The sequence below is a fragment of the Chaetodon auriga genome, chromosome 19, assembly GCF_051107435.1.
Source record: "Chaetodon auriga isolate fChaAug3 chromosome 19, fChaAug3.hap1, whole genome shotgun sequence".
In the NCBI taxonomy this organism is placed as follows: domain Eukaryota; kingdom Metazoa; phylum Chordata; class Actinopteri; order Chaetodontiformes; family Chaetodontidae; genus Chaetodon; species Chaetodon auriga.
The window spans coordinates 1698608-1723948 of record NC_135092.1 but is presented as its reverse complement, the minus strand read 5'-3'; the positions used below and the strand labels follow the sequence as shown (position 1 = coordinate 1723948).

The 25341-nt window shown below is 45.0% G+C and overlaps 1 long non-coding RNA gene across 1 annotated transcript; it reads right to left on the bottom strand.

Moving 5' to 3' along the window:
- Positions 1-1291: 1291 nt before the first annotated feature.
- On the bottom strand, positions 1292-2206 carry LOC143338348 (uncharacterized). Its single transcript, XR_013079242.1, has 4 exons — positions 2175-2206; positions 1673-1731; positions 1536-1601; positions 1292-1411 (listed from the first exon to the last, which is right to left on the bottom strand). It is a non-coding gene; the product is annotated as an uncharacterized LOC143338348 (long non-coding RNA).
- Positions 2207-25341: the final 23135 nt, after the last annotated feature.

Sequence of the window (25341 nt, the reverse complement as noted above, 5' to 3'; positions counted from 1 at the left end):
ACAAAGGGAGGTAACTCAAACCAGAGAAAGAGGGGTAACTCTTGCCTGTTTCACAGAGAGAGGTAACTTAAGATCTCGGTCAGTTACCATAGTAACAGAATCTATGAACCTAACCTGGTCGGGAGCAGGTTTTTCTCAATGAAACTCGAGGTTCTCTCTGTCTCCGCCCTCTGTCAGCCACACACGGTATTTGATTTCCTGATTCATTCAGTCAGCAGGCAAGTTTTCTGGATAACATAGTTCTGCCGTCTGTTATTTAAAAAAATCAGTCAGTAGGCACTTTTTTCACTATCATGGCATGTCCTTTTGACAACAATTCCGTGGATGAAGGTGCAGCATTACTGTGCAGGGAATTAAATATTCGTCGGGAGATGGGTATCATACCGCGCATAGATGTTCTGGCATTTCCAGACAATTATCTTTTCATATGTGATGCTGCAAATCTAATTTCCAATGTGGAGGCCAAGTGGCCTCGGTCTGTTCATGACTTAAGGATTTATCGCGAGTCTAACCTGAGCAACAGACTGCAACGTGGTAAGCAGCCTAAAGATTTGCACAATATAATTCACTTGTCTCCCTCCTTTAATATACTCTGATGTGTCCACTACACATTACAAGAGAGTTTGATGGCCTTCTGCTGGGTGACAGAGGTTACCCATGCCAACCTAGGCTGCTGACCCCTTACCCTGACCCTGAACCAGGCCCTCAACAGAACTTTAACCGGGCTCACTGCAGGACGAGAGCCCGGGTGGAGATGACCATAGGCCTACTGAAAACCCGTTTCCAGTGCGTACGTCACCTCAGGGTGATCCCTGAGAGGGCCTGTGATATTATTGTGGCATGTGTTAATGTATAATACTGCCACTATTAGAGGACAGCAACACCCTGCCCTACATATTGAAGACCCTGATGATGACCCCATCCACCTGCCAGCTATGCAGGACAGCAGAGCAGTCAGAGACACCATATGCTATAGTCACTTCAGAGATTGAGTCACCATCATCACCACCACCACAACAGCAGTCAAATAAAGACACAATACACACTTCATTTGGTCTTCTTTATTTCCTACAAATACAAGAGTTAGTTTAGTCAATGTTCCAATAGTTAATTAACATAATTCACCCCTGACCATGCACCCACCTCTCATTTGTGCTCCTGTATTTCAATTCCTAGATCTGCCCTCCTAATCTGGCGGTCCAAGTATTGCATTTCTTTGTTGGTTTTTTGGATTTTGAATTTTATAAATCTCTTTTACTGGTAACTGGGAACACATAAGGAGGGCATTAAATTATACAGTTGCACATGATTTCCACAGAATGAACCTCTGGTGTTTACTGAACATCCATCTCACTGTGTCAATCTGTGCAGTGGAAGTTGAGGGACTCTCCTGCTGCTGCCCAGCCATGCCCTGTTAAAAAGGATGAGAATGACTTAATACTTCAGTGTAGGCTAAATGTCACACTCTATATTCCACCAGAATGTTAACAAATGTAAATGGGAGGAGAACTATCAGTAACATATCAAGATGTTACCTCTATAGGCCTTTCTGGATCCCCCTCTGTAAAGGCAGCAGACACAGTTTCCTCGTGCTCTTCATCCTAGATGAGTGATATGTTTCATTATACTTAAACTACCATTTGGTAAAATCTTTGGAGTATTGCCTACTTACAGTTACAAGGTCTGTTGTGGCGTGAGGGGGCTCCACCAGGCAGATAGCACCATCAGAATCTGTTGGGACAAAAGAAAAAAAAAGACATGAAAGAGAAATAAATATTTTTATGAATAGGCGTAAAAGAGATATATAGGCCTAGGCATAATACATTTTATGAAGGCACTTGTGTCTTGGGGGGTGAGCTCTGAAGATGAGCTCCCTCAGCCACTGGCCTTCCTAAATTCTGGCTTAGGGCCAGCTCTTCTGCCTCCGTTAGAGGTGGCGGTGCTGGGCCACCACCCGTTTTATGGGCATCTGCCTTCTTTCTGTTGGCTGAGCAGAAATTTGTGTTAGTTTAAATAGGCTTAATTATTTAACAGAATATGAAAAAGTGTGTGTGAAAACAACATTATGCTGGGGATAAAACAACTGCACAGTCAAACAGCCAGTTAATATTTACTTTACAATGTAAAACATGATCAAAATGAGGTATCCCCATTAAATTATGCCGAGGTCTTACCTGCTTGAACAATGTTTTTATATTTCATCTTAAGCTGCTGCCAAGTGCGCTTCTCCCCCGTGGGAGTGCACCTACACGAAATAAATTAATGAGCTACCATTCAAGCAGTTTTCCCCTGTAATATTATTGTGATTGCAAAGGACTACATTTAAACTTACGCACTGACCCGAGCAGCAATGTTCTCCCACGGCGTCTCCCTCTCTTTTGTAGCTGAAGCGGTGTTGCAACTACTAAAAACAAATTCGCCGTATGAGCGCATTAAGATTTCGAGTTCTAGTGGGGTAAAAAATGCAGCTCTCCTCTTCCCCGTTGCCATGGTGACTCGTTGAATCGGGCTCCATTGATGTTGGCTTTTTATAGTCGTGGTGCACGCGCTTAACTCTGAGTTAACCTACTCTGAGTTGATTGAACTAACTCAAATCACCTGTTCTGAAACTGGAAACTCGGAGTTTCCTATCTCAGGCTAGATCAACTCAGGGTTCAGGATTAGACTCGGAGTTTGTTGAACCTCCTTTGTGAAACGGGCCCCAGGTATGTGAGAAGATGGTCAGAGGAGCCCAGCATGGGAAAGAGGGACACCGCTGACTGGGAAGTGTTGTGCAGTCCACATGGGGGAGGACATTGACAGTTTGATAACTTGCATCATGGACTACATTAATTTCTGTGTGGAAAACACTGTGCCTACCAGGAAGGTATGGTGTCTCCCAAACAACAAATGCTGGGTGTTCCTGGAACTGAAAGTCCTATTGAATGAGAAGAAGAGGTTTAGATCGGTGGACAAAAATGAGCTGAGGAGGGTGCAGAGGGAGCTGAAAAAGGAGATTAGGAGAGGCAAGGACAGCTACAGGAGGAAGCTGGAGGAGCGCCTTCAGGGGAACAATGGCAAACAGGCAGTAGCAATTCAGGTGAGGAAGGAGCTCAGGAAGATGAAAGCGAGGAAGGCCACAGGCCCGGAAGGCATCAGCTTCAGACTGCTCAGAGACTGTGCAGATCAGCTCTGTGGGGACATTTTGCACATCTTCAGCATGAGCCTCAGTCTGGACAGAGGGGGTACCACAGACCACAGACATCCAGGGCTTGGACATTGAGACTATGGGGGATTTCAAATGCCTGGGTGTTTACCTCAACAACAAACTGAACTGAATTATCAACACAGATGTCCTGTACAAGGAGGGCCAAAGTTGTCATCAATTGTTCAACACGTTTTTTATGTAGCACTGTGTTTACATACTTACTGCTTTGCACTGTCTTGCACAGTTTTAAAGTTTCAACTACTTGCCATTACATCCATGCAATATTGTGTGCAATATTATATATTTTTCTCAATATTACACATTTTTTATCTTTTTCGTACCAAGTCTATGCATATACATATTCTTTGTATATATATATATATACTGTGTTACATATCTTTATACTGTGCAATAGTGAATAACACTGTGCTTAAATCATGTGCAATTCTCAATCCATGTGACAATTTTCAAATCTTGTGCATTTTTTTTTTTCCATTAGCAATATTATTTTCTATTTTTTTGTTTTTTCTTCCCTTCTATGTCTCCTTTTATATTCCTGATACTATTGCTGCAGCCTGTAACACCCTAATATCCCCTATGGTGGATTAATAAAGGGTTATCTTATCTTATATTTTGTATTCTTTTTGTATAGGGAGCAGTTTTGTAAGATCAGAAAGTGATATTAAGCATGTGCAAGAGCTGGTATCAGCAGCCAAATCGAGTCAGGCAGAGTTGAGTATATGGGCTTGCAATGCTGAGTGATGTAATTAGCGAGCGTGTACAGCTATGATATCAATTATAGACTATTTTCTGGATGCAGAACAAGGCAGACATGGTGCATGCTGAACTTGAAAATGTATTCATAAGAAAGATTATTTAGTCTGTCCTTTTCCTTCGGTCCTTCCTTTTCAGTGTCAACATGATGTACTGCTACCATCCACCTTGGCCTCCTCCATGTAACTTTTGTAATGTCCAAAACATATTTGGCATTGGCAGATTCGTATTTTGTTGCTGACAGCACTACATTTGGAAAATGTTGGGGTTTTGTTTTGATGAAGAATGCCATTTTTTTGGTTGGTTAAATAATGTTAGGACTCTGCAATAGCCTTTTTGTCTTCCTTCCTCTCCTGCACTGTAATTCATATTTGAATGTATCTGTATTTTCATTATTGTGCGAATATGCTAAACTCAACTATACTTTTACACCAAGTAACCCTAACCCTAACCCATCCTTTACTCTGTTCAAATGAAACATCATGAAGCACCTCAGCAGAACATAAATTCCACATTTGTGCAACACACACTCTCCTGTCAGACTTTTGGAAGGGGTCTGAATGATTTTCTCAGGCAGCGAACATTGTACACACTGTCTTTTCTTCTTTTCTAGGTTCTTGACAGCTGTAAATCTTTGTTGCATGACAAACGATTCAGTACCCTGTCCGGTTCTGGAAGACGGCTCTGATTATATTGTCCAAAACACATTACACAAGCTATCAAAAACTCCTGTTGGTTAAAGTGGACCAACTAAACACATTTAGGACTACTTAACTCTAACATACGTACTATAAAACTGACTGAAACTGATGCTAGCCTAGCAACATATAGGCTCCATACAACCTATAATGCTATATTCTCCTGACTACCAAGAAAAAATATTTTCCAATCTCATTTTTTCATTCATTCATTCATTTTCTATACCTGCGCATCCCATTTCGGGGTTGCGGGGGGCTGGAGCCTATCCCAGCTAGCAATGGGTGAGAGGCGGGGTACACCCTGAACCGGTCGCCAGCCGATTGCAGGGCTACATACACAAACACACAGACAGACAACTCACACTCACACCTACGGACAATTTAGAGACCAATTAACCTAATGAGCATGTTTTTGGTCTGTGGGAGGAAGCCGGAGTGCCCGGAGAGAACCCACACATGCACGGGAAGAACATGCAAACTTCACACAGAAAGGCCCTGCCCAACCCAGGGTTCGAACCAGCAAACTTCTTGCTGTGAGGCAACCGTGCCGCCCAATCTCATTTTTTTTTTTTTTTTTTTAATTCCCCAATCTTTGTAAGGTAATTAGAATACTGAAAACCTTTTTTTTTTTTTTTTTTTTTTGGGGGGGGGGGGGGGGGGATTTTTTTTTTTAAAGGACACTTTTTAAACACCCAAATACTGTGCTAAGATACAGTTAAAATAATTCAGACAATGTTTTAACGTGTTGTTAAGAGACTTATCTAAAATGCCAACAACATTTCATGCCAAAATTTACTCAATAAAAATTATTATGCATTTTGTAACCCACCTCAAAAGACAGAGATACATGATAGATAGATAGGCTGTTAGGGGGCACAGGTGTGGCACTTCCTGTATTTAACACACGCTGCACTGAAGCGTCAGCCTCGTGTGAAGACCCTTTTGTGTGAAGAACCTTTTGGGTAAAGGTCTGCGAGTCTACTTGCGCGAGTCCACTGAGCAAGGACACAGGTAACCACCACTACACTAATCCTGCTGCCTTTCTGTGTGTGGCTGTGTTTTTCAGAAAACACAGCCACACCAGCTGAGCTTTCAGCCCACTCTACTTTCTCCCACACACCTCGTCCTGAGGGACGTGCAGGTGGCACGGACGCACTCATTTACAAAAACTGGAAATTCACCAAGTTTACTCCTCTAAGCAACTGCTCCTCATTTGAAAATCATGCAGTCATGGTTACTGCTCCCACTAAACTGTACATATTGGTCATAATTTGCCCACCTGGGCTACTGGGGAACTTTATAACTGAAGTGGACATGCTACTCTCAACCATTCCTGAAGATGGCACCCCACTGATTGTCATGGGTGACATGAATATTCATCTTAACAAGCCCCATGCGGTCGACTTCCTTTCGCTGCTCTCCTCATTTGACCTCAAACAGGCCTCCACCGCTCCCACACACAAAGTGGGCAATACTCTCGACTTAATTGCCATGCTAAACTGCTGCACGGCTAAGCTAACTGTCACCCCACTACATGTATCAGACCACTTTTTTTATTGAATTCTCTGTATCCTTACCAGAGCATCCTCAAGCTACACCACAAATGGTCTCCTTCAGACGAAACCTCTGGTCCCTCACACCGGCTCAACTTTTCGATGAGGTCTCGTCAGCCTTGCCTCCTTACAGTGTTTTCTCCTCACTCCCTGTGAATGAGGCAACAGACATAATCTGCTCTTCACTAACCGCCTCTCTCAACAATCTATGTCCACTCTCATCCAAACTTGTTCGTAAAACCCCCCACCACTCTGTGGCTCTCTGGTGTCATTAGAGAGCAACGGGCAGTGCTCATAGCAGCTGAAAGAAAATGGAGCAAAACCAGAGATCCCTCTGACCTCAGTGACTATCAGACTCTCCTGTGCCAAGTCCACTTATTATCAGGAGAAAATCAGTAGCGCCAAAGATGCTTGGAAACTATTTTCTGGTTTTAACTCACTTCTCAACCCCCCACCACCTCCACCCTCAACTTTGCTCACAGCCAATCAATTTGCTTCCTTCTTCACTGATAAGGTTTCAACCATCAGCAACCACTTCTCTGAGGGCCTGACCAACTCAGTAGGATACCACCAGCTAACAGAGCTTCACTCATTTTCCTCATTTTCCCATGTCACAGAGGAGCAAGTCTTCATCCTTCTGCTCAACTCTCGCCCCACTACCTGTCCACTGGACCCCATACCCTCTGACCTCCTGCAGGCCATCTCGCCCACACTTATCACTGCTGTCACCCACATGATCAGCTCCTCACTTACAACTGGTGTGTTCCCCATTGCTTTTAAATAATCCCGAACTGCTAAAGAAACCTACACTAGACCCAGCTCAGGTTGAAAATTACAGGCTGGTTTCACTCCTCTCTTTCCTTTCCAAGACTCTTGAGCACACAATCTTTAATCAGGTCTCTGAATTCCTTTTTGATAACAACCTGCATGATTCCAGCAATCCGGCTTCAAACGCAGACACTTTACAGAGACTGCGCTTTTATCTGTAGTGGAAACACTACTGGTCAATCCTCTGTTCTACTATTGCTGTCTTTGACACAGTTAACCACCAAAACCTCCTCTCCACACTCGCTGAGCTTGGCTTCTCAGGATCTGCTCTCTGCTGGTTTTAGTCCTACCTCTCAGGGAGAGCCTTCGCAGTTTCCTGGATGGGAGAAGTGTCTAAATCCCACTGCTTGTCCACAGTTGTACCTCAAGGGTCAGTGCTTGGACCTTCTCTTCTCAATATACACCAATGAATCAGAATCAGAATCAAAATCAGAAATCAGAAATCAGAAAAAGCTTTATTGCCAAGTACGATTTTACACATACCAGGAATTTGTTTTGGTGAAGTTGGTGCATGACAAATATATATATATACTCACACACACACACGCACACACACACACACACACACACACACACACACACACACACACAGTCTGGTTTTTTTTCAGAATAAAAAGAGCGGTACAACTGGCAGTGGCAGTGATACAGTAAAATAACAAGGAAATCAGAACTGAGCGTTAATGTAACTCATAGAGTTATGGCAATGTCAATGTGACAAGTAGAGGCAGAGGTGGAGTGTGATGGACTGCAGCCTCCTGCCAGACAGGAGTGTCTCGAAGAGTTTGTGTCCAAGGTGGGAGGGATGAGCCACAATCTTTCCTGCACGCCTCAGGGTCATGGTGGTGTACAGGTCCTGAAGAGATGGGAGATTGCAGTCAATCACCTTCTCTGCAGACCGAATGACACGCTGCAGTCTGCCCTTGTCCTTGGCGGTGGCAGCAGCATACCAGATGGTGATAGAGGAGGTGAGGATGGACTCAATGATGGCTGTGAAGAAGTGCACCATCATTGTGTCTGGCAGATTGAATTTCTTCAGCTGCCGTAGGAAGTACATCCTCTGCTGTGCTTTCTTGATGAGGAAGCTGATGTTCGGCTCCCACTTGAGGTCCTGGGAGATGATAGTTCCCAGGAAGTGGAAAGACTCCACAGTGTCAATAGTGGAGTCACAGAAGGTGATGGGGGGAACTCACCTCACCGCAGAGGTGAGGTGAGTTCTTCTTGTAGTCCAAGACCATCTCCACTGTCTTTACTTGGTGCAGTCATCCACTCACATGGCTTCTCATACCATTCATATGCTGACGATACCCAGCTCCTCCTTTCGTTCCCGCCAGATGACCTCAATGTCTTGGGTCGAATATCACCATGCCTTGCTGATATCGCTGCATGGATGAAGGAGCGACACCTTCAGCTTAACCTGTCAAAGACTGAGCTCCTTGTCACAACTGCGCCTGGTGCTACCAGCTCAAAAAGACCCCAAGACTCTAACTAGACACTTTTCTTCTGTGGTTCCCTGGTGGTGGAATGTGTTACCAAACTCCATTCATTCTGCAGAGTCCCCCTCGATCTTTAGAAAAAGAATAAAGACCAAGCTCTTTACTGAACACCTTGTTTTACATATATATATATATATAAAAAACCTCTTGGTCGACTCTATGCACTTTTTGCATTGCTTCATAGCACTGTCTCATAGCACCCATGTCCAGTTGGACAAGAGAGTTGCGTTAGGGAACTTACCCTTGTTGTTCTCTCCCGTCTAGAACCTTGCTTGTGATATATGAAAATCTCATATGTACATCGCTTTGGATAAAGGCGTCTGCCAAATGACAAATTGTAATTGTAAATACATAAAATGTTGAATCAGTTAAAAAAGTTACATTTGATTCACCAAGAGTTAAAATCTGATGATTAAAATGTATGAATAAGTTCATTTGTTTGAAATATGTTCATTTAATCCATTCAAACTCAGTTAAAAATGGTCAGAAAGCTCCGTTAGTGGAAACGATTAGAAGTATGGCTGTTAAAAATTATAATGTTCTTTCTCCATTAAGAGATCTGCTGCCTCTTGCCTTGAATCAAAAATGCGCACTGCACAGTGCTGCAGAGAACAGACGAGAGACAGAGATTAGAAAAGCACAGAAATTAACTGACAAAATACCTTGAAAAGGGTTTGCTCAAAAAGAATACCAACTGGGTTGCTGATGCACGAGGATTGTATTGAAGTTAACCACAACGGTTTCGGTGAGTTTTGACTTGTTTTATTGTAAATCTTTTCTGTAACATGTACGCAAGTGGATGCTAGCAAAGAACAAATGCTGAAGCGTGCGGAGGAAATCATTAATTCTGTTTGGCCGTTAATGTGTTTCTGTTTATTAAGGAGACCAAATGTGAATTAATACATGTTGTGTTAGTGAAAGAGTTTCCACTGCATTTAAAATGTTTTATTCTGTTTAAAGGGCAGTGCTTTTAAGATTGAAAATGCTGCTCTAACCTTGTTTTCTTTGATGAGCGAATTAGCAGTAATGTTAAAATGCACAAACTTGCATGTTTGCAGTTTTATTTCATGTAGATAGGATAATTTATTCCATTTATGATGTCATGTAGGTCAGGTTTTTTGTTCTGGTTGAATTGGTTGGAGGCTTTCTGTTCCATGGTGTGTGGGGAGATGACGCACACATGACATGGAACACAAGATGGCGAGCCAGATCCATGGACCATGATTCCAGTGACAAGAACCCATCATTCATTCATTGTGCCAGTGAGGACATCCACTGCCGCATTCGAGCTGTTGGTAAACTCACTGCCTGAGTGGTAGGAGTGTTGGATCTTTTTGTTTGCCCTTTATTCAAACTGAACTGAGTCGGAGTAAACAGCTCTAAACTTAACTGGAACTGACAACATAATTGGAACTGAAATTGAAGTGTTACATGTTGATATTAAGTTGTTCATAATCATCACTGTTATGGGTAAGATATGATTGTGTTGCAATTAATTTTCATTTGGGAACTGTGAATTTATCTTCTTACCTGTGAAGGGGGAAAAGTTAACTCAAGAATATAACTGAGCTCAAAGTAGGTACAAACCTGTAACCTAAAACAAGATAACTACTCTTTGACCAGTCTAAAATAACAAAAATAGTCTAAAATAGAGAGCTTAACCTAACAAGCTGCTCAAACTAGGTAGTTCTCTGAACTAAACTGTTTCTACTGCTAGTGCTGGCACAGGTGCAAGGGGGCAAAGAGCGAGTAATTGCTTACACCAGCCACAGCCTTCACCCCGCAGAACGCAACGATCAGAACTATGACTCCTTCAAGTTGGAGCTGTTTGGCCCTGAAATGTGAAAAATGTAAAGACTATCTCTCTGGCACAGAATTTACTGTCTTCATAGACAACAACCCCTTGGTGCATCTCTAGACGGCCCAGCAGGGAGCTGTGGAACAACGTTGGGAGGCCCAGCTGGCGAATTTCAAATACACCATCAAATACCGCCCAGGTATACAAAATAGAAATGCTGATGCTCTGTCCAAGTTGCCAGAGCAGAAAAAGGAAATGGCACCATGGGCGGAACGCCAGATGAAGGACCCAGATCTTTCCCAGGTATGACAGTGGAAGGAGCAGCAGTTGCCCTGCCCTGAGGTATGTGATTTGTCACTCTACATGAAACAAATCCATAGAGAATGGGATAAGATTTCACAAAAAATGGTGTACTGGGAAGAGCTTACAAAGTGGCAGGTTCTAGGCTGGAGGTTTTCCAGGTTATTGTTCCAAAACAGGAAGCCAAGGACACGTGGAGAACTTATCACAAGGGCATGGGCCACCTTAGCAGTGAAAGAACTCTGGTGGCTTTGCGGCAGTACTGTTACTGGCCCAGGATGACTCAGGATGTAAAAGAGTGGACTGAAACCTGCCCACAATGCGTGTGTGCTAAGGCTGGACCTGAGGTAAGAGCTCCTTTATTATCCATCATCACCTCTTACCCATTTGAAGTTGTTGGGGTGTATTACCTCTCTCTGGGACGCCCAGACGACCGGTACCCCTATATCCTGGTGACTGACTTCTTCTCGAAGTATGCTCTTGCAGTACCTACCAAAGACCAGTCTGCTAACACAACAGTCCAAACCCTGTACAACAGCCTTATTCAGACCTTTGGCTGCCCAGAACGCATTCTGACAGACCGGGGGGCTGCTTTTGAATCATCATTAATAAGTGAGCTTTGCCAGCTGTACGGATGCTAAAAGAGCCGCACAACAGCATATCATTCTCAGGGGAATGGGGCCTGTGAGCGATTCAACCAGACCCTGCTTAGGCTGTTAAGCTCCCTGACAGAGACTAGGCACAGTGGCCCAACCAGCTGCCAGCCCTCATCCAGGCCTATAATAACACCACCCACAGTACAACAGGTATGACCCCGCACGTGAGTGGTGTTTGGAAGACATGCCAGGCTGCCTGTAGACTGGGCAACCAGCCTGAGTCCTACAGTGGTGTCCTGCACTCTTCAAGACTCGGTAAAGCAGCACCTAAAAAGCCCTGAGCCATGCATACTAAGCAGCAAAGGAGCAGTCCCAGCACAGACAGGAACAGGATCGGCCAGTTAGAATCGACGAGCCAAGCTGACACCCTTGCTCCCGGGTGAGCGGGTGCTCATCCACAACTTCCGCAGGAGGGTCAGAGGGAAGTCGACCCCAAGATGGACCCCAGAGCCATTTGTGGTGCTGACTCAGCTGCGAGACGGCCACCCAGTTTATGTCCTTTGGCCAGAGAGTAAGGAAGCACCAACCTGCACTGTGCATCGTAATAACCTCCGACCATGCCCGTTAAATGTGATACAGGACAGCAGGGAGCAAGCAGGAGAACTACAGCCTCCAGCAGTGGACCAGTGAAACCCGTTGCCCCGGCCCAGTTGGTGGCTTCCTGGATCGATCATAAGCTCTACACAACAACGAGCAGCATAGACAATTGACTCAAATTAGGTTGAACCACCTGACCCTCCAGAAAGACCAGCAGTCCCCAGTGGTGAGCCAGAGGCCAGAGCATCCCAACGTATGTTGCTCTCAGCAAGCAAATTTTGGGTTGCCTCTGGCCTGGTATCACTGAAGACCATTTAGGGGGGGGGGGGGGGGTCACAGTGAGACAATATTTTTTAGCTTTAAGTTTTATACATGTGGTCCTATAGTTGTTTTGTTTTGCAGTTTTTTTTTTTTTTTCAGTATTTATATTTTATACTTCGTGTGGTGTGTTGCATGGTTTTATTATATGGTTTTATGCATTTGTTGTTTATCAGTATTTATATTTTATACTTTGTGTCGTGTTGCATGGTTTTATGGTTTGATGTTTTTTTATATTTATAACGAGGATCAACGTAAGGATAAACAGCTGTGATTAATTGAATCACACCCCCCCCCACCACCCCCACCCCCCACTACCACCACCACCACCACTCAGGATTGGCCGACACAGGACAGTGTGAGCGTTAAGGAGTGAGACAGGTGTGCAAGGGAGGAACAAGAAAAAGGAAAGGAACGGGAAGGCTGCTTTGCTGGGATGGCTGGAGACCAGGTCAACCGAATGAAAGAAAGATCCCTGACGAAGTACCAGATAGACGGCCGTGGACGAGCCAGAGGGGGGACAGACAAGACTTGGTTCAATGTCTACTAAGTAGAGGGAAGTGACCAAGCTGACTGAACCTGTGTGTGTCTGTGAGACCCTGATAGTGTGTGCTTATGATAAAGGGTGCTTGTTCTTCTCTGCAGTGGCCCTGCAGTCCGGGGGAGGAGAGGGTGCGAGACCACGTGGCGAGGACGCCGTTGGACTGACACTAGACTGACACTCCTGTCCAACAGGACAATGGCAACACAGAGCTCCCTCCACACTATCATCCTAACCTAAGAAGAACGAATCCGTGTCACGAAAAAATTCAGTGCCTGTATAGGTATTTGGGACTTTGGCATAGCCAATTTTAAGGCCAGTCAATTATGGTGTTTTTTTTTTTGTTTCTTTTTACCTGTTATTTATTCCATTTTTGTTATCTTATAAGTGGCTGTCTTTTATTCTTTTTAGCTCAGTGCACTATTTTTAATCCTGTGTTTTACTGAGTCAATAAATACTTTAGCTCTGTGTGTCATGTCTGTCAAGTTTCTGTTTTATTTTGCACATTTCATGTCTTGTCTTTCCTGTTTTATTTTGAAATCACTAACCGGTTGTCTATGTTATAGGTTCACTTCCTGCACGCCCCCATCTTGTCACACCTGCTCCCTGATTATTCTCCTCACCTGTTTTCCATCTCCCCTCATTACCTCTTTTATTTTACCCTGTGTGTCTCACGGTCTCGTTGCCAGTTCATTGTATTTCACGGTCCTCGTCCCAGCATTCTCATAGTCACGTTATAGTCTGTTTTGTGAACGACCTTGTTTTTGCCTTCAACCTTGCCTTTTACCTCTCATCTCTGGATACCTCTGCTTGTTTGATTGATCACCTGTGTGATTCTCCAGAGACTCATGTGAACTCCATTTTGAACTGCAATCTGCAGCCTTCCCTACTGAGTGCCCTAAGATCACCTTCATTATCTCCCACTGGTCTGGACACGCTGAAGCCTGGGCTACTGCAAAGTGGAGTTGCCGTGCTTCATCGTGTGCCTTGCTCTCGGATTTCGCCGGGGCGCTTACACAGATTTTCCAGCACACCTCACCAGGTCGAGAGGCTGCCCGAGCGCTCATCAAACTAAGGCAAGGCAAACGTAGGGTCACAGACTATACCATAGAGGTTTGCACTCTAGCTGCTGAGAGTGAATGGAATGCTGCTGCATTAGCCGGTGCATTTTTTCAGGGACTGTCTGGAAATATCAGAGACCATCTGATCTCCATGGACCTGCCAGAGGATTTAGATTTGCTCATCGCCATCGCTATCAAGATTGACAAAAGGCTCATGAAGCGAGATCAGAACAATGGTCGCCTTCCTGTGCGCGCTTTGCTTCACCAGGATGGGAGAGGCTCTATGTCAGACCAGCTGAACAGACTTCGGCCGCCTTTCGCCTCCACCCTCCCACCAGCCGACGTCGCGGAGGAGCCCATGCAGCTGGGGAATACCCGTCTCCCGTATGAGGAGCGCCTGCACCGGCAGAGGGACGGGCGTTGTTTCTACTGCGGGCTTTTGGGACATCAGGTCGCAGACTGCAATGTCAGGACCACTAAATATGGCTCCAGGCTGCTATAAAGGTGAGCCAGAACACCGTTATCCATAACTCTGCTCACTATGAAGTCAAGGTTAACTTTCACTTGGACACTGCATCCATGTTGGTGCCAACTTTTGTAGACTCAGGCTCTGATAATAACCTGATGAACCGCTCTCTTGCCAGAAGTCTGGGCCTGCGCCAGCTCCCTTTACAACTCCTACTTGATGTGAATGCTGTCGATGGCAGCCCTCTGGGCCAAATTACTCACCACACTCAATTTGTTAAAATCACGTTCCCAGACAGCCATACTGAGAGCATTAGTTTTCATGTTTTTCGAGCCATGTCCCATCTGGCTATCCTCTGGCACCTCTGGTTAATCAAACATAACCCCAATTTTGACTCAGTAAAGGGTCAAGTCCTGTCATGGGGCCAAGGCTGTTATCAGTCATGTTTTCCTCCTCGGCCAGCCTCAGCTCATGATAACCCTGATCTTTCTGGAGTACCCGCTTGCTACCATGACTTAGCTTCCGTATTCAGCAAAGTGAAAGCTAAGTCACTGCCTCCTCACCATCCTTACGATTGCTGTATTGACTTGTTACCAGGAGCTACTCCGCCAAGGGGCAGGCTGTTCTCTCTCTCCTCCCCAGAATGTCTCCTGCTGTCTTTCAGAACCTGGTAAATGATGTTTTATAAGACATGGTCAGTGTGTTTGTTTTTGTGCACCTTGACGACATCCTAATATTTTCCACCAATGTGGAAACTCACATAGGCCACGTCCGGAAACTGTTACAGTGGTTGCTTGACAACCAGCTGTATGTCAGTGCTGAAAAATGTGAGTTTCACAATCTGTTGGTGTCATTCCTGGGGTTTGTGTTGTCGGAGGGGGAAATCCAGATGGATCCTGTCAAGATGTCTGCAGTTGCTTGCTCACTCGCTCAAGAAAGGAGGTTCAGAGGTTTCTTGGTTTTGCTCATTTCTATCGCAAGTTTATCCGCAACTATACTATTATTAAGTATTGCTGCTCCATTACACAACCTGACCTCTCCTAACCAAGCTTTTGTCTGGTCCACAGAATGCAAAGGCTCTTTTAACCGCCTCAAGAAGAGCTTCACCTCAGTGCCCGTGCTCACACTCCCAGACCCTCGCCAGCAGTTCATAGTCGAGGTTGACGCCTCCGAGGTGGGTATTGGGGTGATTCTCTCACAGATCAATCCAGGGAATGGTAAGATGCACCCATGCGCTTTCCTGTTCAAGAAACTCACCAGCACTGACCAAAATTATGATGTTGGGGATAGAGAACTGCTGGTGGTCAAGGTGGCTCTGGAGGAGTGGAGGCACTGGCTCGAGGGGGCTCAACAGCCATTTCAGGTCTAGACTGACCATAAGAATTTACAATGTCTTAAGTCTGCCAAAAGGTTGAACTCCAGGCAGGCCACAGGGTCTATTTTTTTTAGCTGATTTGATTTTGTCCTCTCATTCCATCCTGACTCCGAAAACACCGAACCTGACTCTCTCTCTCTCTCGTGTGTATGACCCAGACAATTCCAATCAGGCCCCCAAAACCATCCTCCCACAATCCTGCTTTATTTCAGCCTTCTCTTGGGGAGTTGAGGACAAGGTCAAAGCGGCCATTGTTGATGTCCAGGTTCCCACGGGCTGTCCTGAGGACAAGTTGTTCGTGGTCCCAGAACTCCGGGGGGAGGTTATACACTGGGGACACACCAACAAGGTAGCTTGCCACCCAGGGATCCTTAAGACTCTGTCAGTGGTACCGCAGCATTTTTGGTGGCCCAAGATGAAAAATTATATTAGAGATTATGTTAACGCTTGTACTGTCTGCGCCATGTTTAAAGTGTCCTGTCAGAGGCCACAAGGGGAACTCCAACCTCTCTCTGTGCCCAAACGCCCATGGTCACACATTTCCCTAAATTTTGTCACGGGTCTTCCCCCCTCTAGTGGAAACACTGTGGTTCTTACTGTTGTTGATAGACTTTCTAAGATGGCTCATTTCATCCAGCTTCCAAAGCTTCCCTCAGCCAAGGAGATGGCCGAAGCTCTGATCAGCCATGTTTTTAGGATTCATGGTTCCCCTGAGGATGTGGTCTCTGACCGAGGCCCACAATTCATCTCCAAGTTCTGGAAGGAGTTTTGTGGTCTGCTCAAGGCCACAGTCAGTCTGTCATCAGGTTTTCACCCACAATCTAATGGTCAAACCAAACGTTTCAACCAGGAACTGGAAAAAGGTCCACGAATCACTGCATCATGACACCCTGACACTTGGTCATCACAACTGGTCTGGATTGAACCTGTCCATAAGTCTTTACCCTCTGCGTCATCTGGTTTTTCTCCTTTTCATGTTGTCCATGGTCACCCATTCTCTCTTTTCCCTTCCACAGACCCTGTGAACTCTGTCCCATCCACCCTGTCCTTGATTCGCCACTGCAAGAGGACCTGGGAGCGAGCTCGCCAGCACCTCCTGCGGCAATAAGATAAGATAGACTTTATTTTTCATCCACAATGGGGGAAATTCACATGCTACAGCAGCAACAAGACACAGTGCAAGAAGTCAGAGGACAAGAAGACAAGAAAATAGACATTTAGTGGTCATGACCTTATCATTAAATAGTGTCTAAGTAGACATTTAGTTGTGATGGTTAATGTCAGGATATGAGGCAACGGAATGCATTATGTCAGTGAGTGTCTTTACAAGGATAGAAATATAAACATGTACATCTGTGTGTGTGTGTGTGTGTGTGTGTGTGTGTGTATCCCTGTAAGGCAGAACAGTAATCACCAGTAGGCTCTCTATGTCATCAGTAACATAAATAAAGGGGCCCTGTCACTAAGGAGACCGATGAAGATGGATAGGGAGGTATGTCAGACAAGATATAGAAGATGACACACACAAACACATAAGAACTGACATACATGTATCCACAGTGAGAGCAAGAAATGATGTGAGACAAAAAATCTGGAAAAACACTACTTACAAAGAGAGAAAGAGAGGCAGAGGCAGGTTTTGTGTACAAATCAATCCACTAAATCAGAATCCCTTACACACACACACACACACACACCAAACACACACACACACACACACGCACGCACACACACACGCACACACACACACACACACACACACACACACACACATTTTAATGCTTTGTTGGCATCAGTTCAGCATGATTTAAGAAAATGTAATGTAAAGAAACACTATCTTGCAGACAGCAGCACCAATGCGTGAGCTGCAGGATATTGATTGTGTTTCATTACAGACTACTGAATACTATGGTACATTCTCCTCAACTGAAACAGAGAGAAAGAGAGAGGGAGAGAAAAAGAGATATTTTGATTTTTAAACCAATGTTTATTTATCTTTTTGTTCTCTGCATAAAGTCTTTATATGTGACATTTTACACCAACATGCTTCTTCCCAGAGGTGTTACAGTTACATCAGCACATGATTAAAGATAATTTGTCCTTCTGCCACAGAGCAGAGCAAATCCCCATAACCCCACAATGCCTGGAAACTATCCATGTCCTGAGCAGCTTGGTAAAAGCTGATCTTACTCCCAGCTGAGCAGCCAGTGCAGCAGGGTTGTCCAAACTAGGTCTGGTCACCTCCACCACCTGGCCCAGAGTGGAAACTCCTGCAGTGTGAAGCATTCTGTGTAGAGTCTGTCCACCCCATCCTCCATGTAGCACAGGTTCTTGCAGGAGCCAGTACAGAGAGTATGCTCCTGCCTCTGCTTCAACAGTAAAGACCACACTGAAAAAAACACTTCTGTAGCAGGCTGGCAGAGATGAGGTGTTCAGCCTGCTGGAGTCCATCAGAAACAGAGGCAGGCCCATTCCCAGACCACCACACCGCTTCAGGATGCAGCAGGATGCTACTCTCCACACCAGGCCCGTAGACCCAGTGAGCAGTCTCTGGGTGAATTGTAGTCAGAAAGCAGCTCCCCTGCTGTCCACCCTCCTCCTCCTCAGGAAGGAACAGGACACTCTGAGCGACCCAGTGCAACCTGTCCCAAAAGAAATCCACTAAAATTCTCTGAATTTGTGATAGAAGAGAAGCTGGGGGATGAAGACACAGGCCTACCGATGCCACAGAGCAGAAGAAACCAGATTAATTACCAGAACACGGCCTCTGTAAGACATTTTGGGTAAAATCCAAAAATATCATGAAGGAATAAATTCCTTCATGACCTTTGACTTTTTCCAAAACAACATCGCAGTTTTTCTGTAAAAACACGTTGTTTCCTAGAAAGACTCCCAGGTATCTTAGCCCCCCCCCAAACTAATTCTCCAGGTAGCCTGAGCCAATGTCCCAGCGTGTCCCCCACCATGACCGTCTCACTCTTCCCCCAGTTTACTTTGGTTTATGGTTTATGGAATTGAACAGGTTGACTGTATTGACCAGGACAATGACATCGCCTGCGTACGCTGACAGTTTAAAAGAGACATCACAGTCAGCCAAATGAACACCATTCAGATCACGTCTCAGCTTCTAAAGCCAAGGCTCGATGGCTAATGAGTACAGCATGCCGGACAAAGGCAGCCCTGTCTGACCCCCCTCTAAACACTAAAAGGGGCACTCAGACCTCCATTAATTTTCAGAACACTCGCAAAGTCACTGTACAGAACCTGGATCTTGGCTATGAAACCTGGGCTGAACCCAAAAAGCAGCCAGAGTTTGCCAGAGATTGGTGCTCAACCCGATCAAAAGCCTTTTCCTGGTCTATTGAAATCAGACCAATGTCTGCAGCCAGTGAGCCAGAGACCTCCAAAACATCCCCAATTAAAATGACATTGTCACTTACGAGCCTGCCGGGCACACAGTAAGTCTGGCCAGTGTGGATGACAGACGCCATCACCTCTCAGAGCCTGGTGGCCAGGACCTTGGACAGTATATTGTAGACTGTGCAAAGCAAAGACACTGGTCTCCAGTTCTTGATCTCCTGTGGGTCTCCCTTCTTGGGCAGTAATGTGATGACAGCCCTCCTGCAGTTCAGAGGCAGCCTCCAACAGGTCTTCCCCTAACACAGACCAGAAAGATTTATAGAGGTCGACAGGAAGACCGACCAGGCCAGGACCTCTGCCACTCTGTAGGCTCATCAGAGCGGTATGGGTCTCAGAGAGTGAATGATCTTTCTTTGGCCGTTTTTCCTCTCCAGACCAAAGAAGAACCAAGAGGGGGCATCCATCTGCGAGACGTTAAGAAACCGCAATCTGACCAGAGCTCCCTGTGCTGCAACGCCCAGCAGGTTGGCTAGGGCTGACATTTTAGATTTGAGCTAATCTAAAAGCCCTCAATCTCCTGTAGAATCAGCTAAACTCGGCAGTTCTACCACCTGAGTCTCCAGGTTCCTCATAGATCTGATTATGTCTCTAGTGACATTACGAGTTAACTGCTGGCACAGCCGCTTAATCTGTACTTTGCTGAAATCCCACCACTGATGGAGACAGACAAAGTCAGATTTACGGTATCTGTGGGTGAATCAAAAATACTCAAAAGCTGACCTAAAAGCCTTATCGTGAAGCAGGGCGGTGCTAAAATGCCAGTATGCACTCTGTACTCGAACATTTTTTCTGAAAACAGAACAAGAAATGAGCACATGATGTGAGAAGCCTACTGGGTCAATGTGACAACTAAAAAATGTAAAAATTTTGACATGGTGTTTAAAAGAGTACAGGTGGTCCAACCTGGCCACATGATAAAACACATCTTTACTGTGACTTCAGGTGTACTGTCTGTGGTTCAGATGGAAAACCCTCCACACGTCTGAAAGCTCATGAGCTGCAGTCAGCTGTCTGAACCTGCGTGATGATGCAGGATGGGGCTCCTGTTGGTTTCTGTCCAGGTCTGGATACTCGGTACAGTTAAAATCGCCTCCTAAAAACAAATACTCCTCACTGCTGCAGGTTCTAATGGTGTCACCTAAGACGTCCAGTAAAGTAAGTCTGTCCAGCCTGTTGGTTGGTGCATAAACATTCAGAAAAACCATAACAACATTTTCAAAGTGTGCTTTGACCTTCAATAAATAGCCCTGAATGATTTCCTCTACTTTACAGGAGGAAGGCAGGAAACTCCTGGAGAAAATGATGCCCACTCCTCCACTACAGCTGGACTTATAGCTCAGAAACACCCGTCCATCACACCCCCTCCTCCACCCAATCTCATTGTCTGTGTGACTGTGTGTTTCCTGAACCAAAATCACATACATCTTCTTCAGCTTAAAAAAAGCAGCTCTTTTAACATTGTCTCTGCCTCCATTTATGTTCAGAGTGCCTAATTTAAACTCACACATGGAGAAATAGAAGATTACAGAGACACAGAACAGTGCGAGAGAGAAAAACAAAATCTTCCTTTCAGACATCATCTTCATCATCAGCAGCAGCTGTCTGTATTTTAACTTTCAGAATCAGTTTCTTTAGGTGATAGATCTCCTGCTCTGTCCAACTGTCCTCTCCACTGTTTCCTGATCTCTTTGTCAGGATCTGGCTGACTCAATAAAAGCTTTTAGGTCTGAAAGGTGAGATTCAACCTTCACCAACCTGAGTCTCTTTGTTCCGTGCAGGAACTTTGATGTCAGCAGGAGGGTACCGGCTCTGCATGGACTTCTATATGCGGAGGATTAACAGTTTCATCAGTACTCTCCCCTTTATTCTGTTCATTTTGTTCTTGTTCAGGCTCTTTTGCTGTCTCCGCCTGTTTGCTGACTTGTCTCCTGTCCGTCATTGTCTATCCCCTCTCTTTGGAAGGCGGGGGGGCGGCCCGCGGTCCCATTGGGGCCCTCGATGGCTCTGGTCAGGGCCAGTGTCGGAGTCGTTGTCGGCACCCCCTCCCCGGCGGCTGGATTAACAAGCGAGAGAACAGGAGTGAACGTCACCTGGATGACTACACCTGTCTCCACCACTTGGCTAAATTTTGCGGTGTCATCCAGGAAGATGACAATGGCACTGTTCATGCGGGACGCAGACTTGACGCTGCCGTAGCCCACCACCTGGAGTAGCACAGGGCTCCTCTCACAAGCAAGCAATGATAGCACCAGTGTGTGTGGCCTGCTGTCAGCTGCTGTCAGCTCTGTTTGTGTTTGTGTAGTTTTTGTCTTTCATCAAGAGAAATGCCAACTCTACACTGGTTTATCATCGCCAAGCATTACTGAACATCCGTATTGCTACAGATAATCTGGTGAAATACAGCTTGGACGGACAGAAAGCTCTTCCTCAGTTCTTATCAGACATACCTGCGTACCTATGCCGCGCTTCAGCTCAACTGCCCCAGAGGAGGTGTCAGAGACACCGTGGTAAGCGCAGTGGCTTGCTGGTGAGACTGAAATTCCTCCTGGCACCGTCTCCTGGATCTAATCCCCATGATATTTTTGCTGAATATGGATCGGATCATCGGCGCTATGTTTCCTGGCGCTCTCTGGATCCCGTATATACCTGCCTGGTACCTGTTGTCGGCCCAGATGATGAGATCCTGATCCCCCGCCTTCGCTCACCTCACCTCTGCAGAGGTGCGCCAAATCCCTGGAGCCTTCGGCCGCTGGGTCGGGCACCCCAGACAGCTAACGACATCTCTGTCAACTCGGCTCCAACCAAGATAGCCCTTGTAAATGCCAGATCTCTAACTAATAAGACATTTATCTTGAATGATTTCTTCTCCTCCCATGGATTGGATTTTCTGTTTGTTACAGAGACTCGGCTGAGTGTCTGTAGTGTCTGTAGTGTCTCAGTTGAGCTCATTTTCTGAAATTTTGCCACTGGACTGTTCATATTTTAACTCATCAAGAACCACCGGCCGAGGAGGAGGAGTAGCGACTGTTTTAAAGAAACAGCTTCACTATAGGCACCTGTCGTCAGACTCTTATTTGAGCTTCGAATTAAGTATGTTTGAATGGGATCACTCCCATCCGGTACTGTGTGCCGTGGTTTACCAACCACCCAAATATAATAAGGATTTCCTGAACGACTTCTCCAATTTCTTGGCTGGTATTATGCCAAAATATGACAGGGTCTTAATCGTGGGAGATTTTAATATTCATACCATACATACTAAGCCGCTGGCCAAAGACTTTTTAAGACTTATTGACTCTTTTAACCTTGTTCAATTGGTCCTACTCAAGAGCACGGCCATACACTAGATCTAGTGTTATCGTGTGGTCTACCTGTCTTTAATATTGAAGTGTGCGATGCTGTCTTCTCTGATCACATGCCTGTCCATCCTCTACTGCGCGCTGCTGTTGTAAATTTAACTTCCACTTCTGTTCATTTCTCCACCACTTTCAAAAGTGCTGTTGATACTCACTCTGAGTCCACTGTCTTTCTAGACACACAGTTTTAAACCACTTGCTAAAGCATCCTGGACACTCTCGCCCCTTTTAAAATCATGTGCTCCAAACCCAAATCTGAGCCTTGGTTGAATAACACCCCTCGCGCTGTTAGACGAGAGTGCAGGAAGGCTGAAAACAGGTGGAAAAAAGACAGGTTGCAGGTGTCTTTTGACATTTTGAAGGACAGCTGGTCTAGCAATCAGAAAACTGTCAAAATAGAAAAGGCAAGATATTTCTCTAATATAATTTCAAGTAACTGCCATAAACCTTGTGTTCTTTTTAACACAATTAATAATATTCTCAATACCCCCCCATCTGCTTCCCTTGTTGTTTCCCCGGAAATCTGTGAAAAAATTCCTCCACTTTTTTAATGATAAGGTCATGACCATCAGAGCAGACATCCTAGCCCTTCCTATGACCCCTCCATTACTGTCACTTCCTCTGCTGTCTTTAAGCAGTTTGAGCCTGTGTCTCTTTCCCAGTTAATGGAGGTTATTGGTCACATGAAAACCTCTACCTGTCCCACTGATGTTGTTCCCTCTCACTTTTTCAAGGAGATCTGTGAGACTATTGGACCTTGTATCCAATCAATTATAAACAGCAGTTTGGCTTCAGGGGTTGTTCCAACTATTTTTAAACATGCAGTTGTTGAACCACTGATCAAAAAACCTAACCTGGACACCTCAGACTTCTCAAACTTTAGGCCCATCTCTAAACTTCCTTTTTTATCAAAAATTCTGCAAAAAGTTGTGCTCTGTCAACTGCAGTTCTTTTTAAACTCACATGGTGTTCTTGAGTTGCTCCAGTCTGGTTTGAAAGCATTTCACAGCACTGAATCTGCACTTTTAAAGGTTTTTAATGATCTTTTATTAGCCATTGATTCAGGGCATTCTGCTGTTCTTATGCTTTTAGACCTCTCAGCTGCCTTTGATACAGTGGATCACAGTATCCTCATATCTCGCCTGGAGCACCATGTGGGTCTTAAAGGAACAGCTCTGGAGTGGTTCAGGTCTTATTTGACTGACAGAAGTTTTTCTGTCAGTCTTGGTGATTGTGTGTCGTCCTCAGCACCTTTACGTTGTGGAGTGCCTTCTTGGGCCTATCCCCTTTTCCCTTTATATGCTCCCCCTGGGGTCCATTTTAAGAAAGCATGACCTCTTCGAGGTCGTCTCCACGGCTACGGCTGTGTTTTTCGTCATCAGTTATCAGACGGCAGAGACAATGGGTTGGACTGAGTGGAGATGAAGTACATGGGCTTACACATACACACACACGAAGACACCTATGATACGCATACAACCTCCAACTCAACGCCTTCATGGCTCCCACCCCCCTCCCTCCCTTGTCGCAGTTGCGAGGCACTCAAATGTGGCTGCGTGCACGCGCCCCCAGTGTCTGTACTGTGACACCTACCCTCCCCAACTCACCCCACCCTTCCCACATGTGCAAGTCCTTGAAATTTGTTGTAATGTCTTACTATGTTGCTATACTATGTTGTTACTATGTTACTATGTTATTATGTGGCGAGGTATTTTTTTTCCTAATCCCACACTGTGCCCCCCCTACAGGAGCTTAGTTTGGGAGTTGCTTTTTTTACCCTCTTCTTCCCTCTTGTTTTTCCTCTTTCACATCTAAGTAAACGGGGCGCTCTCCATGTGTGCGACCCACAGTTCTCCCGCTCCTGTCCTCCCCTGTTATGTGTCACTGTGTTTTTTGTGTTTCTTGGATGGGATGTAACTGAAATGGAATTTCTCCTTCGGGGGACTAATAAAGGCATTCTGATTCTGATTCTGATTCTTTCCATTTTTATGCTGACGACACACAAATTTATCTGCCCCTGAAACAAAATAAAACAAAAAACGAAAGCGAAAATGAAAATAAACAGAAGTTCTGTTATTTGGACCGAGTAATGCGCGTACTGGCCCCGATATGGACCTGAGCTCACTGAGTCCTCCACTGTAAAAAATCTTGGGCTGATAATGGACAGTGATTTTAAATTGGACAAACAAATTAATTCAGTGGTGAAATCCCGCTTCTTCCAGCTGAGGCTTTTATCAAAAGTCAAGTCCTGCCTGTCTTTTAATGATTTTGAAAGAGTCATCCAAGCTTTTATTTCGTCCCGTCTTGACAACTGTAATGCTCTTTACGTTGGTGTTAACCAGAGTTCTCTCTCACGCTTACAGTTAGTCCAAAATGCAGTAGCTCATCTTTTAACAGGAACACGCAAGCAAGAGCACATTTCCACTGTGCTGGCTTCCCTTCACTGACTCCCTGTACATTTTAGGATCAATTTTAAAATTTTAACCTTTGCTTTTAAATCTTTACATGGGCTAGCTCCAAGTTATTTGGCTGAGCTTTTAGTGACACATGAGCCAGTACGAGCTCTTAGGTTTGCCAGTCAATCACTTTTAGTTGTACCCAGAGCAAGGTTAAAACTTAAACCCAAACTCTGGAACGAGCTGCCTCTGCATATTAGACTGTCCCCCTCACTGCCTGTTTTTAAATCACGTCTTAAAAACTCATTTTTATTCTTTGGCTTTTAACTCAGTGTGAGAGTTTTATTTCTGTCTTCTGTTTCTTGTTGTATGTTGCTTTTATATTATGTTTTTATGTTGAGAGAGAGAGAGAGGCAAGAGACATTTACAACAGGAGCTTCAGGACTAAATACAGGATGAAATACACAGACTCTGTATGTAGAAATACTATGCTAAGAGTCCTAATACTATACCCAAAATCTGTCCCGGCCATACCCAAGTGGTACAGCTAGATTTGAGACTTGAGACCGTGATTTATTTATTTA